Here is a 16,766-nt window from a genome sequence, read left to right as displayed (position 1 = left end):
CTAAACTTGCTTCCACCTCTCTTACCTTCAGGTTTGACAATCAATATTTCCCATTTCATGCTTTTTTGTAAAGTAAACTCTTGTCTGCATTACCTTCCACTTCCCCTTGAACACAGATGTCAGTGGTCAGATGACATTGCTTACCTACTCAGGCAAAATACGTCTGGGTAATATAGTGCTAGTCCATTCGGAGTTAAAAAAAAAAATGACCTAACCTGGATCCCAAAAATATTATTTACCCATTGCACCAGTTAACTGCTGAATGATACAGGACTCCTTAAAACATATCTCTAACATATAAGGTCAAATATCCAGGTCATGCATCTATTTTGTTAAATAGTTCAAATCAAAGTATGAAGACTACAGCTAGTAGGAGGCCGAAATAGCTCAGTTGGGAGAGCGTTAGACTGAAGATCTAAAGGTCCCAGGTTCAAACCCGTGTTTTGGCACTGTTGAGAGGTTCCTTGCTTCTCACAAAATAAGTCTTGGAATCAGCTGTGGTACTTTTTTCTCTATCAACATTTTTATCAACTGATTTACAAAATGATCAATTCAACATAGACTTTGCTTTCTGTCCTCCTTTTAAACTTTCTTCCACCTATCTTGCCTTCAGGTTTGACTATGAATGTTTCCCATTTCGTCCTTTTTTGTAAAGTAAACTCTTGTCTGCATCACATTCCACTCCCCCTTGAACACAGATGTCAGTAGTCAGATGACATTGCTTACCTACTCATGCCAAATATATCTGGGTAATATAGTGCTAGTCCATTCAGAGTTAAAAAAATAACTACCTAACCTGGATCCCAAAAATTTTATTTACCCATTGCACCAGTTAACTGGGGAATGATACAGGACTCCTTGAAACATATCTCTACCATATGAGGTTAAAAATCCAGGTCCTGCATCTATTTTGTTAAATGGTTCAAATTAAAGTATGAAGATCCCATCTATCAGAAGGTCGAAATAGCTCAGTTGGGAGAGTGTTAGACTGAAAATCTAAAGGTCCCTGGTTCAATCCCGGGTTTCGGCACAGTTGGGAGGTTCCTTGCTTCTAACAAAATAGGTCTTGGAATCAGCTGTAGTACTTTTTCTCTATTCATCAAATTTTTTCCAACTGATCTACAACACAATCAATTTAACATAGACTTTGCTTTATGTCCTCCTTCTAAACTTGCTTCCACCTCTCTTACCTTCAGGTTTGACAATGAATATTTCCCATTTCATGTTTTTTTGTAGAGTAAACTCTTGTCTGCATTACCTTCCACTTCCCCTTGAACACAGATGTCAGTAGTCAGATGACATTGCTTACCTACTCATGCCAAATATATCTGGGTAAGATAGTGCTAGTCCATTCAGAGTTAAAAAAACAACTACCTAACCTGGATCCCAAAAATGCTATTTACCCATTGCACCAGTTAATTGTGGAATGATACAGGACTCCTTAAAACATATCTCTACCATATGAGGTTAAAAATCCAGGTCCTGCATCTATTTTGTTAAATGGTTTAAATTAAAGTATGAAGACGACAGCTATAAGCAGGCCGAAATAGCTCAGTTGGGAGAGCGTTATACTGAAGATCTTAAGGTCACTGGTTCAATCCCGGGTTTCGGCACAGTTGAGAGGTTCCTTGCTTCTAACAAAATAGGTCTTGGAATCAGCTGTAGTACTTTTTTCTCTATCAACATTTTTATCAACTGATCTACAAAATGATCAATTCAACATAGACTTTGCTTTCTGTCCTCCTTTTTAACTTTCTTCCACCTATCTTGCCTTCAGGTTTGACTATGAATGTTTCCCATTTCGTCCTTCTTTGTAAAGTAAACTCTTGTCTGCATCACATTCCACTTCCCCTTGAACACAGATGTCAGTAGTCTTGGCTCCTTTACCTTGCCCTACAACTGTCCTCATGAGCAGTGATGGTCCATTTTCTAGACAGGAGGTAGAAAAGGCAATTAAGGGTATTGTTTCCAACAAAGCTGCTGGCCCTGATGGGATCCCGGGCGATTTGCTAAAAACCTACCCGGCGTGGTGGAGCAGACTGATCACTTCCCTCCTAAATGAGGCACGGCTAGGAGGCTCTTTTCCTGATTCCTGGAGGGGAGCGGAAGTGGTCCCTATCTTTAAGAGGGGCTCCAGAGACGATCCGGCAAATTATCGCCCCATCAGCCTGCTGGACTCAACTCAAAAGGTGGCGGGCAAAGTTGTTCTGACCAGGATATTGCAGTGGGCAGAGGAAAATCAGATACTGTCCAACCTCCAAGCAGGCTTCAGAACGGGGACTGGCACTATTGAGCAGACATTTCGCCTCCTTATGCTCTATTGGAAAGTTGTGGTGTTGGGGGGGGGCAGTTTGTACTTGGTCTTTATTGACCTACGCACAGCGTTCGATCTGGTCCCACGAGCTTTATTGTGGAATGTTCTTAATGAGTTAGACTTACCACCCTACCTGTTAGCCTTACTGATAAAATTCCACGATAGCAATTTCGCCCAAATTAGATGGGGTTCACAGGGCGAAAAAACACCTCGCATTCCGGTGAACAGGGGCGTCCGCCAGGGTTGTGTGCTTGCCCCCACTCTGTTCTCTCTCTATGTTAACGGAGTGGTGGAGCATCTTTCACAAGATCCATCTGATGCGCCGACCCTGGCGGGGAAGAAAATTCCGACGCTCCTGTTCGCGGATGACACCCTTCTAATTTCTAAGACTCCAGTGGGCATCCAAAAATTGCTATCTAGCTTCAAGTCCTTTTGTGATGATAAAGGCTTGGCCATAAATATAGGAAAGACCAAGTTCCTTGTCCTTAACCCCCCCAAAAAAACAGTTGTTTCCCCCGTTCTAGACTCTGTTCATCTAGAGAGAGTCAAGGAATTTGACTATCTGGGTATACGGCTATCCGACTCTATGAGCTGGAGGGCACACCATCAGAAGGTGTTTCTTGCTCACAAGAGGGTAGCTGGAGCCCTGCTCAAACAACAGCGAGCATCGCCATTGAAACCCATCGGGGCAGTCCTAGATATCTACAGGGCTAGGGTTGTAAGCGCAGCATTATACGGCGCGGAACTGTGGGGCTCACAGAAAATTGATACCTTGGCCTCCCTTGATAATAATTTTCATAAAGATCTCTTGAGGCTGCCCCACAGCACTCCTACAATCCCCATTTTGCTAGATGCGGGTTCCCGCTCAATATGTGACCAAGCAAAACTACGCCCTCTTTTATTATGGTCTAGAATCTGGAACGTCCCTGAACTCCACAGCTACGCCGATGCTCTGGAAGATCTTCTGTCCCTTCCAGGATGCCACAAGATTACCTGGCTTAGGGATGTTAAGTCCCTTCTCTACAAACTGGGGCTAGGTGATGCTTGGGATAGTAAAACAGCTCCCTCAAAACAAGTAATAAAAAAAGCCTTCTGGTCGTGGGTGGACAACGAAAGAATGTGTAATTCTAGTCACTGTAAATCTGTCGCCCAGTTCTTGTTAATTAAAGAACTCCCTTTTAGGGAACCCTATTTGGACTCTATCCACAACTCTGGTGACAGAGCACTGGACATTAAATTCAGGTTAGGTGTACTCCCTCTTGGTCAATTTACCTCAACCTGGAAACCGCCTCTACAAACTGTGCCGTTCTGTCCCTTTTGCGAAATGAGGGTTGAATCTGTTGCACACTTGTTGTTCGAATGTAACACCTATGTAGCACCTAGGAAGCTGTGGTTGAGACCATTATGTAGGAGTTTGGGAACAAGATCTCATTTAGAAGCCCTGCGCATATTGTGCACTGACGCAAGACCCTTTTTTGCCTGCTGTCTGGCAAAATTCTTAGACTGGGCCTGGCGCTTAAGAACTGCAAAAAAACTGTTGATACAGTAGTATGCTTTCCCCCTCCTCTTTCCCCCCTTTTAAAAAAATCATTTGGCTAATTGGATTGTCTTTTATACTGTATATTGCGAAATATGTTGTTTACTGTATTGCATGTGCTAAATTTTGTTTTTTATCATTGTGAAGTGCAGCTTTTATGATATGTTTTTATATCGAAATAAAGCTTAATCAATCAATCAGTAGTCAGATGACATTGCTTACCTACTCATGCCAAATATATCTGGGTAATATAGTGCTAGTCCATTCAGAGTTAAAAAAAACAACTCCCTAACCTGGATCCCAAAAATGCTATTTACCCATTGCACCAGTTAACTGGGGAATGATACAGGACTCCTTAAAACATATCTCTACCATATGAGGTTAAAAATCCAGGTCCTGCATCTATTTTGTTAAATGGTTCAAATTAATGTATGAAGACTCCAGCTATCAGAAGGCTGAAATAGCTCAGTTGGGAGAGCGTTAGACTGAAGATCTAAAGGTTCCTGGTTCAATCCTGGGTTTCGGCACAGTTGAGAGGTTCTTTGCTTCTAACAAAATAGGTCTTGGAATCAGCTGTAGTACTTTTTCTCTATTCATCAAATGTTTTCCAACTGATCTACAACACAATCAATTTAACATAGACTTTGCTTTATGTCCTCCTTCTAAACTTGCTTCCACCTCTCTTACCTTCAGGTTTGACAATGAATATTTCCCATTTCATGCTTTTTTGTAAAGTAAACTCTTGTCTGCATTACCTTCCACTTCCCCTTGAACACAGATGTCAGTAGTCAGATGACATTGCTTACCTACTCATGCCAAATACGTCTGGGTAATATAGTGCTAGTCCATTCAGAGTTAAAAAAACAACTACCTAACCTGGATCCCAAAAATGCTATTTACCCATTGCACCAGTTAACTGGGGAATGATAAAGGACTCCTTAAAACATATCTCTACCATATGAGGTTAAAAATCCAGGTCCTGCATCTATTTTGTTAAATGGTTCAAATTAAAGTATGAAGACCCCAGCTATCAGAAGGCGGATATAGCTCAGTTGGGAGAGCGTTAGACTGAAGATCTAAAGGTCCCTGGTTCAATCCCGGGTTTCGGCACAGTTGAGAGGTTCCTTGCTTCTAACAAAATAGGTCTTGGAATCAGCTGTAGTACTTTTTCTCTATTCATCACATTTTTTCGAACTTATCTACAACACAATCAATTCAACATAGACTTTGCTTTATGTCCTCCATCTAAACTTGCTTCCACCTCTCTTACCTTCAGCTTTGACAGTGAATATTTCCCATTTCATGCTTTTTTGTAAAGTAAACTCTTGTCTGCATTACCTTCCACTTCCCCTTTAACACAGATGTCAGTGGTCAGATGACATTGCTTACCTACTCAGGCAAAATACGTCTGGGTAATATAGTGCTAGTCCATTCGGTTTAAAATAAAAATGACCTAACCTGGATCCCAAAAATATTATTTACCCATTGCACCAGTTAACTGCTGAATGATACAGGACTCCTTAAAACATATCTCTAACATATAAGGTCAAATATCCAGGTCATGCATCTATTTTGTTAAATGGTTCAAATCAAAGTATGAAGACTGCAGCTAGCAGGAGGGCAAAATAGCTCAGTTGGGAGAGCGTTAGACTGAAGATCTAAAGGTCCCTGGTTCAATCCCGGGTTTTGGCACTATTGAGAGGTTTCTTGCTTCTCACAATATAAGTCTTGGAATCAGCTGTAGTACTTTTTTCTCTATCAACATTTTTATCAACTGATCTACAAAATGATCAATTCAACATAGACTTTGCTTTCTGTCCTCCTTTTAAACTTTCTTCCACCTATCTTGCCTTCAGGTTTGACTATGAATGTTTCCCATTTCGTCCTTTTTTGTAGAGTAAATTCTTGTCTGCATCACATTCCACTTCCCCTTGAACACAGATGTCAGTAGTCAGATGACATTGCTTACCTACTCATGCCAAATATATCTGGGTAATATAGTGCTAGTCCATTCAGAGTTAAAAAAAACAACTACCTAACCTGGATCCCAAAAATGCTATTTACCCATTGCACCAGTTAACTGTGGAATGATATAGGACTCCTTAAAACATATCTCTACCATATGAGGTTAAAAATCCAGGTCCTGCATCTATTTTGTTAAATGGTTCAAATTAAAGTATGAAGACCCCACCTATCAGAAGGCCGAAATAGCTTAGTTGGGAGAGCGTTAGACTGAAGATCTAAAGGTCCCTGTTTCAATCCTGGGTTTCGGCACAGTTGAGAGGTTCCTTGCTTCTAACAAAATAGGTCTCGGAATCAGCTGTAGTACTTTTTCTCTATTCATCAAATTTTTTCCAACTGGTCTACAACACAATCAATTTAACATAGACTTTGTTTTATGTCCTCCTTCTAGACTTGCTTCCACCTCTCTTGCCTTCAGGTTTGACTATGAATGTTTCCCATGTCATGCTTTTTTGTAAAGTAAACTCTGGTCTGCATTACCTTCCACTTCCCCTTGAACACAGATGTCAGTGGTCAGATGGCATTGCTTACCTACTCAGGCAAAATACGTCTCGGTAATATAGTGCTAGTCCATTCGGAGTTAAAAAAAAAAATGACCTAATCTGGATCCCAAAAATATTATTTACCCATTGCACCAGTTAACTGCTGAATGATACAGGACTCCTTAAAACATATCTCTAACATATAAGGTCAAATATCCAGGTCATGCATCTATTTTGTTAAATGGTTCAAATCAAAGCATGAAGACTACAGCTAGCAGGAGTCCGAAATACCTCAGTTGGGAGAGCGTTAGACTGAAGGTCTAAAGGTCCCAGGTTCAATCCTGGGTTTAGGCACTGTTGAGAGGTTCGTTGCTTCTCACAAAATAAGTCTTGGAATCAGCTGTGGTACTTTTTTCTCTATCAACATTTTTATCAACTGATTTACAAAATGATCAATTCAACATAGACTTTGCTTTCTGTCCTCCTTTTAAACTTTCTTCCACCTATCTTGCCTTCAGGTTTGACTATGAATGTTTCCCATTTCGTCCTTTTTTGTAAAGTAAACTCTTGTCTGCATCACATTCCCCTTCCCCTTGAACACAGATGTCAGTAGTCAGATGACATTGCTTACCTACTCATGCCAAATATATCTGGGTAATATAGTGCTAGTCCATTCAGAGTTAAAAAAACAACTACCTAACCTGGATCCCAAAAATGCTATTTACCCATTGCACCAGTTAACTGCGGAATGATACAGGACTCCTTAAAACATATCTCTACCATATGAGGTTAAAAATCCAGGTCCTGCATCTATTTTGTTAAATGGTTCAAATTAAAGTATGAAGACCCCACCTATCAGAAGGCCGAAATAGCTTAGTTGGGAGAGCGTTAGACTGAAGATCTAAAGGTCCCTGTTTCAATCCCGGGTTTCGGCACAGTTGAGAGGTTCCTTGCTTCTAACCAAATAGGTCTTGGAATCAGCTGTAGTACTTTTTTCTCTATTAACATTTTTATCAACTGATCTACAAAATGATCAATTCAACATAGACTTTGCTTTCTGTCCTCCTTTTAAACTTTCTTCCACCTATCTTGCCTTCAGGTTTGACAATGAATGTTTCCCATTTCGTCCTTTTTTGTAAAGTAAACTCTTGTCTGCATCACATTCCACTACCCCTTGAACACAGATGTCAGTAGTCAGATGACATTGCTTACCTACTCATGCCAAATATATCTAGGTAATATAGTGCTAGTCCATTCAGAGTTAAAAAAACAACTACCTAACCTGGATCCCAAAAATGCTATTTACCGATTGCACCAGTTAACTGGGGAATGATACAGGACTCCTCCAAACATATCTCTACCATAAGAGGTTAAAAATCCAGGTCCTGCATCTATTTTGTTAAATGGTTCAAATTAAAGTATGAAGACCCCAGCTATCAGAAGGCCGAAATAGCTCAGTTGGGAGAGCGTTAGACTGAAGATCTAAAGGTCCCTGGTTCAATCCCGGGTTTCGGCACAGTTGAGAGGTTCCTTGCTTCTAACAAAATAGGTCTTGGAATCAGCTGTAGTACTTTTTCTCTATTCATCAAATTTTTTCCAACTGATCTACAACACAATCAATTTAACATAGACTTTGCTTTATGTCCTCCTTCTAAACTTGCTTCCACCTCTCTTACCTACAGGTTTGACAATGAATATTTCCCATTTCATGCTTTTTTGTAAAGTAAACTCTTGTCTGCATTACCTTCCACTTCACCTTGAACACAGATGTCAGTAGTCAGATGACATTGCTTACCTACTCATGCCAAATATATCTGGGTAATATAGTGCTAGTCCATTCAGAGTTAAAAAAACAACTACCTAACCTGGATCCCCAAAATGCTATTTGCCCATTGCACCAGTTAATTGCGGAATGATACAGGACATATCTCTACCATATGATGTTAAAAATGCAGGTCCTGCATCTATTTTGTTAAATGGTTTAAATTAAAGTATGAAGACCACAGCTATAAGCAGGCTGCAATATCTCAGTTGGGAGAGTGTTAGACTGAAGATCTAAAGGTCCCTGGTTCAATCCTGGAAAGGGGCGACCATTTGGTCCCCCCGAACGTATGGCGGAGTACCACGATCCCCCCGGGAAGCCATCTTGGGCGGGAGGCGAGTCTCGGCTGGTATGCCCGAAGCGGCGTAGCCGGGGCGCGCCTTTTTCCCGCCCTGGAGTGGGCTGGCCTAGACACTGACGCGGCCGGGCCAGCCCTCGGGGCAGGCCGGGGCGGGTTTACGCCCGCCCTGAAGACGGATAAAAGGAGCAACAAGCCAAGGAAGCATCCTCTTGTTCCTGTGCTCTGAAGCTGCACCACCTCGCTGCACGTGAGCTCGAGACGGAACGAAGAGCCAATTTTGAGCGTTGTAATCTTTCTTGTTTGTTTTTCAGATACTCAGTCGTGAGAATGCCTAAGAAGGCGGGAAAGCGAATGACTACCGACCAGATGCTGCGTGTTCTCATGAAGGAGGTGACCGACTTAAAGAAGCGAATGGCGGAGAAAGACGAGGAAGGGGGGCCGAAACGTCCTCTGGCAGGAGCAGCTCCAGGAGGAAAAGGCAAGAGGCCCAGAAGGGGAGCAGCTGGGGGAGACAACCCAGTTCCCTGTACCCCACTCGAAGCACCCACTCCTTTGCCAGAGGAAGGGAATCCGATTCCCGTAGTGGTCACCCCCGTGTCCGGGGAGGATTTGCCGCCCGAGCTGGCAGCACAATTAGCAGCGTGGTTGGGTAAAGGTAGCAAGGGCGCCACGGCTGACGACGCGCAGGTGTTGATGAGGCAGCTGCGGGAAACAAGGGAAACGACGAAGGCACCATCGCCATCAGTTTCAGTCGCAGATACGGCTTCCGGTTCAGGTAAGCGGCCATTGCCGATTGCGAGGGATGAGTCGGCACCCTCTCGGAGGGAAAAATTGGGTCAACATGTCCCTCTGGCTATTAAAGAGAAGATATGGGCAGGGGAATATATAAACATCTTCTCGTTGCTTACCGACCATTATGAAATGGACCATGTTAAGAGCCAGAAAGAGCTCATGCATCCAAGTGTTTGGCGCGCAAAGATGGCCGCCTTTAAGGTAAATGAAAACATTGGTAATTGGGGCAAGGCATGGGGGGTTTTTACATCCATCTTGGGTGAACGTAGGCCTGAATTGCTGCCCGAATTGCCGATTTATCAGTCACGGATCATGGGGTTCTCTGTATCTCACGAGGGCAATCATTGGTTTTGTTACGACAATATTTTCAGGAAAGCGAAAGAGCATGATAAAAACTTAACTTGGGATTGTTATGATTCTGTGTCCTGGTCCAAAATGGAGGACTCTGGTATGTTGAAGGTGCCATTGGTAGGAAGTAACGTTGGGGAATCCTCCCGCCAATATGCGGGGACGCCCTTTCGATCAGGTACGAGTAACGACAATCACTCGAGGCCAGCCGGCAACGCAAATAAAAGGGGGGTTTGTTGGAACTTTAACAGGGGGAAATGTACTAGGCCCCAGGGGTCATGCAAATTTAGGCACGAATGTGGGGGGTGTGGGCAATCATCCCATCCTGAGTCCATGTGCAGAGCCAAAACGGGTGATAACGGGGGTAGAGGAGGCGCCAAACAGGTCTGACATAGTCCGAGGGGCGCCTTTACCTACCCCAATTGATACCATGGCAATGATTCCCTGGCTCAGCGAATACCCGGATCACGCTTCCGCTGGGGTGTTGCGCAACGGATTTTCATATGGTTTCCGCATCCCAGTGGGAGAGTTTCAGGGTATGCCACAATGTAAAAACCAGATATCGGTCTTACAGCATACGACCGTGGTACAAGAAAAGATCGGGAAGGAGGTGGCTCGAGGTCGAGTCCCCGGTCCATTTAATGTGCCACCAGTTGCTAACTTTGCTTGTTCCCCTTTAGGGGTGGTCCCCAAGAAGGACCCGGGTGAGTTTCGGCTGATACATAATTTATCAGCCCCACGTGGTCTTTCAGTAAACGATGCGATAGACCCGGAAGTGTGTTCGGTGCGGTACGCATCCTTCGATGAGGCCGTAGCCATTTTGAATCGTCTGGGGCCCGGTGCGCTGATGGCAAAATCTGATATCGAGTCAGCGTTCCGGTTGCTCCCGGTACATCCAGACGATCAGCGTCTCCTTGGTTTCATGTTTCAGGGTCATTATTACATGGATAGGTGTATGCCGATGGGGTGCTCTATATCTTGTGCCTATTTTGAAAAGTTCAGTTGCTTCCTGCAATGGGTCTTCACGAGGAAAACGGGGTTTCAACATGTTATGCATTATCTCGATGACTTTTTGTTTCTGGGGCCAGCCGGGGATCCCGAATGTGGACAGGCTTTGACTGCATTTTGTGTTTTGATGAATCAGTTTGGCGTGCCATTGGCACCAGGTAAGACTGTGGGTCCCTCGACTTGCCTCGAGTTTCTGGGGATCGAGCTTGATTCCGAGGAAGGTTGTTTTCGTCTACCAGGGGACAAAGTGTTAAGATTCAGGGCATCCCTGCAAATGTGTATAAGTGAGTCTAAGGTTAGGCTACATCAATTACAGCAATTGGTGGGACAGTTGAATTTTGCCCTAAGAGTTATACCGATGGCCCGCCCCTTTTCTCGCTCGATCGCTCAAGCCATGGTCGGCCTGAAGGAGGGTCATCATCGCACAAGGCTCTCGGCAGAGGTTCGCCAGGACATGCGCATTTGGTTGGCATTTCTGGCGGATTTCAATGGCCGAATTGTCTGGAACAAACCGGCCGTGTCCTCCGAGGAGCTGGGGCTGTGGACGGATTCGGCAGGGAGCATTGGTTTTGGCGCCATTTTCGGCACTCAGTGGTCGGCACAAAAATGGCCGTCATGGTGGCATGAGAGTGGTCTGACAAGTAACATTGCTTTCCTTGAACTTTTTCCCATTCTGGTGGCCCTGAGAACTTGGCCCGAGGGGTTCAGAGATCACTCTGTGGTATTCTGGTCTGATAACATGACCGTTGTTGAGTGTATCAATAGCCAGGCAGCACGATGCAAGTGGATTCTGAGATTGCTCAAGGAAATTGTGTTATTATGTATGCAATTGAATGTAGTATTTAAGGCAAGACATGTCCCGGGGGTGATGAACCAGGCGGCTGATGCGCTTTCTCGTTTTCGTATGCAGGCCTTCTGGGGTTTTCTGCCCACAGCGGACCCGGTGGCAGCACCCTTTCCCGAAGCTCTCTGGTCTCTCGGTGCCCCGAACTACAGAACCTCGTGGGAGAGAGTTTAGCACCCAGGACGAGGAAGGCATATGAAGGGGCGTTCCGTTCCTATTGGGCCTTTTTGGGGGCGGCTAGAGGGGAGCTTTGGGGCCAGGAGGAGTTGGTAGTGAAATTCCTGCTGTCTTTACATCAGGCAGGCAAATCAGTGGCTACGGCCCAGAGGCATCGGGCCGCCATTTCCTTTGTGGCTAGGGCTCATGGGATCCAGGACCCGACAGCGTCTTTCGTTGTGCAAAAAGCGCTACGTGGGTGGCAACGCCTTGAGGGTCGCAGAGTAGACGAAAGGCGCCCGATAGGTTTGGATAGGTTGGCCCTGTTATTATCCATACTCCCTGCAACGTGTTCATCCCAGTATGAAACAGTGTTATTCCGAGCCGCTTTTGCGCTGGCATTCCATGGGGCTATGCGGGTAAGCGAACTAGTGGCAAGGAACAAGCAGGATGTGATGGGGGGACTGTGCCGAGAGCACGTTCAGGTCAGAGGGGAGACAATGACTGTCTCGTTTGTCAGGTCCAAGACCGATCAGGGGGCGATGGGCGACTGCATAATCATACAAAGGATTCCCGGGTCCTCCATGTGCCCGGTGAGTTGTGTAGAGGAATATTTAGCACAAAGGGTGGCAGCATGGGGGGGGACCTTGTTGAGACACGCTGACGCCACCCCACTGACGAGGTTTCAGTTTCAGCGGGTGCTTGCGATGTCGATTGCCGCTGCAGGCTTGAACCCGGGCGAGTTTGGGACCCATTCCTTTCAGATAGGGGCTGCTACAGAGGCTACAGCCAGGGGTCTGAATGTCGAACAAGTTAAACGTGTGGGGCGTTGGTCCTCCAACTGTTATAAAAGGTATGTGCGGTTGCACATGTTGTGAAGCTGTAATGATGTACTCACGCTTCTTGTTTTTGTTTGGTTTCAGTTGCGCAAGCCTACGAGGCGGGGCGGACTATGCAGTCGACCCAACACCGGGCCAGCGGTCAGACATCACCGGCTGTGAAAAAGGAGGTGTGGGTCGTGGGCCACTCATACGTGAGGCGTGCCGCGGACGTATTCAAAGCAGGTGACATGATTCACGTGGCTGGGGAATACGGGTACAGTGTGTCCTTCTACGGAAGGGGCGGACTCTGTATTGACCAGTTTCAATCATTTTTCGAGGGTTTGCTAGGGCGGACGAGGTCACCGCCGTCTATAGTCATAGTACATCTTGGGGGCAATGATTTGGTCACCACTGGTAGACGACTTCTTCTTGAGGCGATGCTTTCCACTGTAAGTTGGTTAGCGAGGAGAGTTCCAGGGTGCACAATTGCATGGTCCCATATGATCCCACGAAAAGTATGGCGGGGGGCTATTTCTGTTTCTGCTCTGAATCATTCAGTAAGAAAAATTAATAACAAAGTGAGTAGATTGTTCCGTTCCAATACACTGCATTCTATTTCGCATGGTTGTATTAATGGTGACAGTATGTATTTGGGGGATGGTGTTCATTTGTCCCGGGTGGGGAACGAGTTACTCATAGGAGACTTGATAGCTTGGCTAAAGACTTTAAGACATGACCTTTAGGTAGGAGTGTTGTGCGGGGTCCGGATAGCCGGTCAACTATCCGGCCTGTGGCGGTAAGGTCATGATCGGTGAGCACTAATTGGAAGATCCCTATGAGTGGGCGTCACCCATTACGGATGGGAGCGCTCGAGGGAGGTGGCCATTGGCCCCTCAACGGGGAGGCGGTCCCTTCTAAGGATGGGCCGCCAAAAGGAAAGGAAAGGTGGTCAAGGCCCCTTCCTGGGTAGGAGGGGCTACAGCCCCCTCCTGGGGAATTTCCCGGGGCCAGGACATCTGCGACGGCAGATGTGGTAAGTTGTGTGGGGTTTGGGGGGGGGGTCTACGCTACCTTCTAGATACCTCAGACGAGTCCTCGGACGACCTTTAAGTGGCGTCGAGTTTATTGGGGCCCCCGTCAAGTCAAGGGAAATTGGTAGTTGCACTTGAGGTACAACTCTGTGCGGTCGCCCCTCACAAGTGAGGGGGATATTTCTGGTTTAGGGATCTTGACACCGGTTACGACCTTGCCGTTGGCCCTTAAACGTTAGGATGTCGCAGAGTAGATGAAAGGCGCCCGATAGGTCTGGATAGGTTGGCTTTGTTGTTATCTGTACTTCCTGCAACATGTTCATCCCAGTATGAAGCAGTGTTATTCCGAGCCGCTTTTGTGCTAGCATTCCATGGGGCTATGCGGGTAAGCGAATTAGTGGCAAGGAACAAGCAGGATACCAGGGGGGGACTGTGCCGAGAGCACGTCCAAGTCAGGGGGGAGGCAATGACTGTCTCATTTGTTAAGTCCAAGACCGATCAGGGTTCGATGGGGGACTGCATAATGATACGAAGGATCCCCGGGTCCTCCATGTGCCCGGTGAGTTGTGTAGAGGAGTATTTAGCACAGAGGGTGGCATCATGGGGGGGGACCTTGTTGAGACACGCTGACGCCACCCCACTGACGAGGTTTCAGTTTCAGCGGGTGCTTGCGATGTCGATTACGGCTGCGGGCTTGAACCCGGGCGAGTTTGGGACCCATTCCTTTCGGATAGGGGCTGCTACAGAGGCTACGGCCAGGGGTCTGAATGTTGAACAAATTAAACGTGTGGGGTGTTGGTCCTCTAATTGTTATAAGAGGTATGTGCGGTTGCACATGTTGTGAAGCTGTAACGATGTACTCACGCTTCTTGTTTTTGTTTGGTTTCAGTTGCGCAAGCTTACGAGGCGGGGCGGACTATGCAGTCGACCCAACACCGGGCCAGCGGTCATACTTCACCGGCTGTGAAAAAGGAGGTGTGGGTCGTGGGCCACTCATACATGAGGCGGGCCGCGGACGTATTCAAAGCAGGTGACATGAATCACGTGGCTGGGGAATACGGGTACAGTGTGTCCTTCTACGGAAAGGGCGGACTCTGTATTGACCAGTTTCAATCATTTTTTGAGGGTTTGCTAGGGCGGACGAGGTCACCGCCGTCTATAGTCATAGTACATCTTGGGGGCAATGATTTGGTCACCACTGGTAGACGACTTCTTCTTGAGGCGATGCTTTCCACTGTAAGTTGGTTGGCGAGGAGAGTTCCAGGGTGCACGATTGCATGGTCACATATGATCCCGCGTAAAGTATGGCGGGGGGCTATTTCTGTTTCTGCTCTAAACCATTCAGTAAGAAAAATTAATAACAAAGTGAGTAGATTGTTCCGTTCCAATACACTGCATTCTATTTCGCATGGTTGTATTACTGGTGACAGTATGTATTTTTGGGGGATGGTGTTCATTTGTCCCGGGTGGGGAACGAGTTACTCATAGGAGACTGTATAGCTTGGCTAAAGACTTTAAGACATGACCTTTAGGTAGGAGTGTTGTGGGGGGTCCAGATAGCCGGTCAACTATCCGGCCTGTGGCGGTAAGGTCATGATCGGTGAGCACTAATTGGAAGATCCCTATGAGTGGGCGTCACCCATTACGGATGGGAGCGCTCGAAGGAGGTGGCCATTGGCCCCTCAACGGGGAAGGCGGTCCCTTCTAAGGATGGGACGCCGAAAGGAAAGGAACGGCGGTCAAGGCCCCTTCCTGGGTAGGGGGGGCTACAGCCCCCTCCCGGAGAATTTCCCGGGGCCAGGACATCTGCGACAGCAGATGTGGTAAGTTGTGTGGGGTTTGGGGGGGGGGTCTACGCTACCTTCTAGATTCCTCACACGAGTCCTCGGACGACCTTTAAGTGGCGTTGAGTTTATTGGGGCCCCCGTCAAGTCAAGGGAAATTGGTAGTTGCACTCGAGGTACACCTCGGTGCGGTCGCCCCTCACAAGTGAGGGGGATATTTCTGGTTAGGGATCTTGACACCGGTTACGACCTTGCCGTTGGCCCTTAAACGTTAGGATGTACAATTTCAAAATTTCAAGTTAGATGTTTTGTAGGATGTTAGTTCGGCTAGGATAACCTTTGTATTAGAGAATATGTTAAGGTTAGCCAAACATCGCAATGTGGTAATGAAATTGTACATAATATGAAACTGTTATTTTAATGTTTTAATTTTGTTTCATATTTTAATAAATACGGCCGGGAGGGTCACTCCCTCCCGTCTTCCAAAAGTTCAGAACTGTTTCCGGTTTCCCATCCTTGGGGATTGTGTTGAGAGGGGGTGGCGGGTATCTCAGCCATATGGGTTTCGGCACAGTTGAGAGGTTCCTTGCTTCTAACAAAATAGGTCTTGGAATCAGCTGTAGTACTTTTTTCTCTATTAACATTTTTATCAACTGATCTACAAAATGATCAATTCAACATAGACTTTGCTTTCTGTCCTCCTTTTAAACTTTCTTCCACCTATCTTGCCTTCAGGTTTGACAATGAATGTTTCCCATTTCGTCCTTTTTTGTAAAGTAAACTCTTGTCTGCATCACATTCCACTTCCCCTTGAACACAGATGTCAGTAGTCAGATGACATTGCTTACCTACTCATGCCAAATATATCTAGGTAATATAGTGCTAGTCCATTCAGAAATAAAAAAACAACTACCTAACCTGGATCCCAAAAATGCTATTTACCGATTGCACCAGTTAACTGGGGAATGATACAGGACTCCTCCAAACATATCTCTACCATATGAGGTTAAAAATCCAGGTCCTGCATCTATTTTGTTAAATGGTTCAAATTAAAGTATGAAGACCCCAGCTATCAGAAGGCCAAAATAGCTCAGTTGGGAGAGCGTTAGACTGAAGATCTGAAGGTCCCTGGTTCAATCCCGGGTTTCGGCACAGTTGAGAGGTTCCTTGCTTCTAACAAAAAAGGTTTTGGAATCAGCTGTAGTACTTTTTCTCTATTCATCAAATTTTTTCCAACTGATCTACAACACAATCAATTTAACATAGACTTTGCTTTATGTCCTCCTTCTAAACTTGCTTCCACCTCTCTTACCTTCAGGTTTGACAATGAATATTTCCCATTTCATGCTTTTTTGTAAAGTAAACTCTTGTCTGCATTACCTTCCACTTCCCCTTGAACACAGATGTCAGTAGTCAGATGACATTGCTTACCTACTCATGCCAAATATATCTGGGTAATATAGTGCTAGTCCATTCAGAGTTGAAAAAACAACTATCTAACCTG

At 45.7% G+C, this 16,766-nt stretch overlaps 1 non-coding gene across 1 annotated transcript; it reads left to right on the top strand.

The window, feature by feature from the left end:
- Positions 1–7,798: 7,798 nt before the first annotated feature.
- TRNAF-GAA (transfer RNA phenylalanine (anticodon GAA)) lies at positions 7,799–7,871 on the top strand. The gene has a single exon. It is a non-coding gene; the product is annotated as a tRNA-Phe (tRNA).
- Positions 7,872–16,766: the final 8,895 nt, after the last annotated feature.

This window comes from Lissotriton vulgaris, chromosome 8 (assembly GCF_964263255.1).
Source record: "Lissotriton vulgaris chromosome 8, aLisVul1.2, whole genome shotgun sequence".
In the NCBI taxonomy this organism is placed as follows: Eukaryota; Metazoa; Chordata; class Amphibia; order Caudata; family Salamandridae; genus Lissotriton; species Lissotriton vulgaris.
This window is presented reverse-complemented; position numbering and strand designations above follow the sequence as displayed.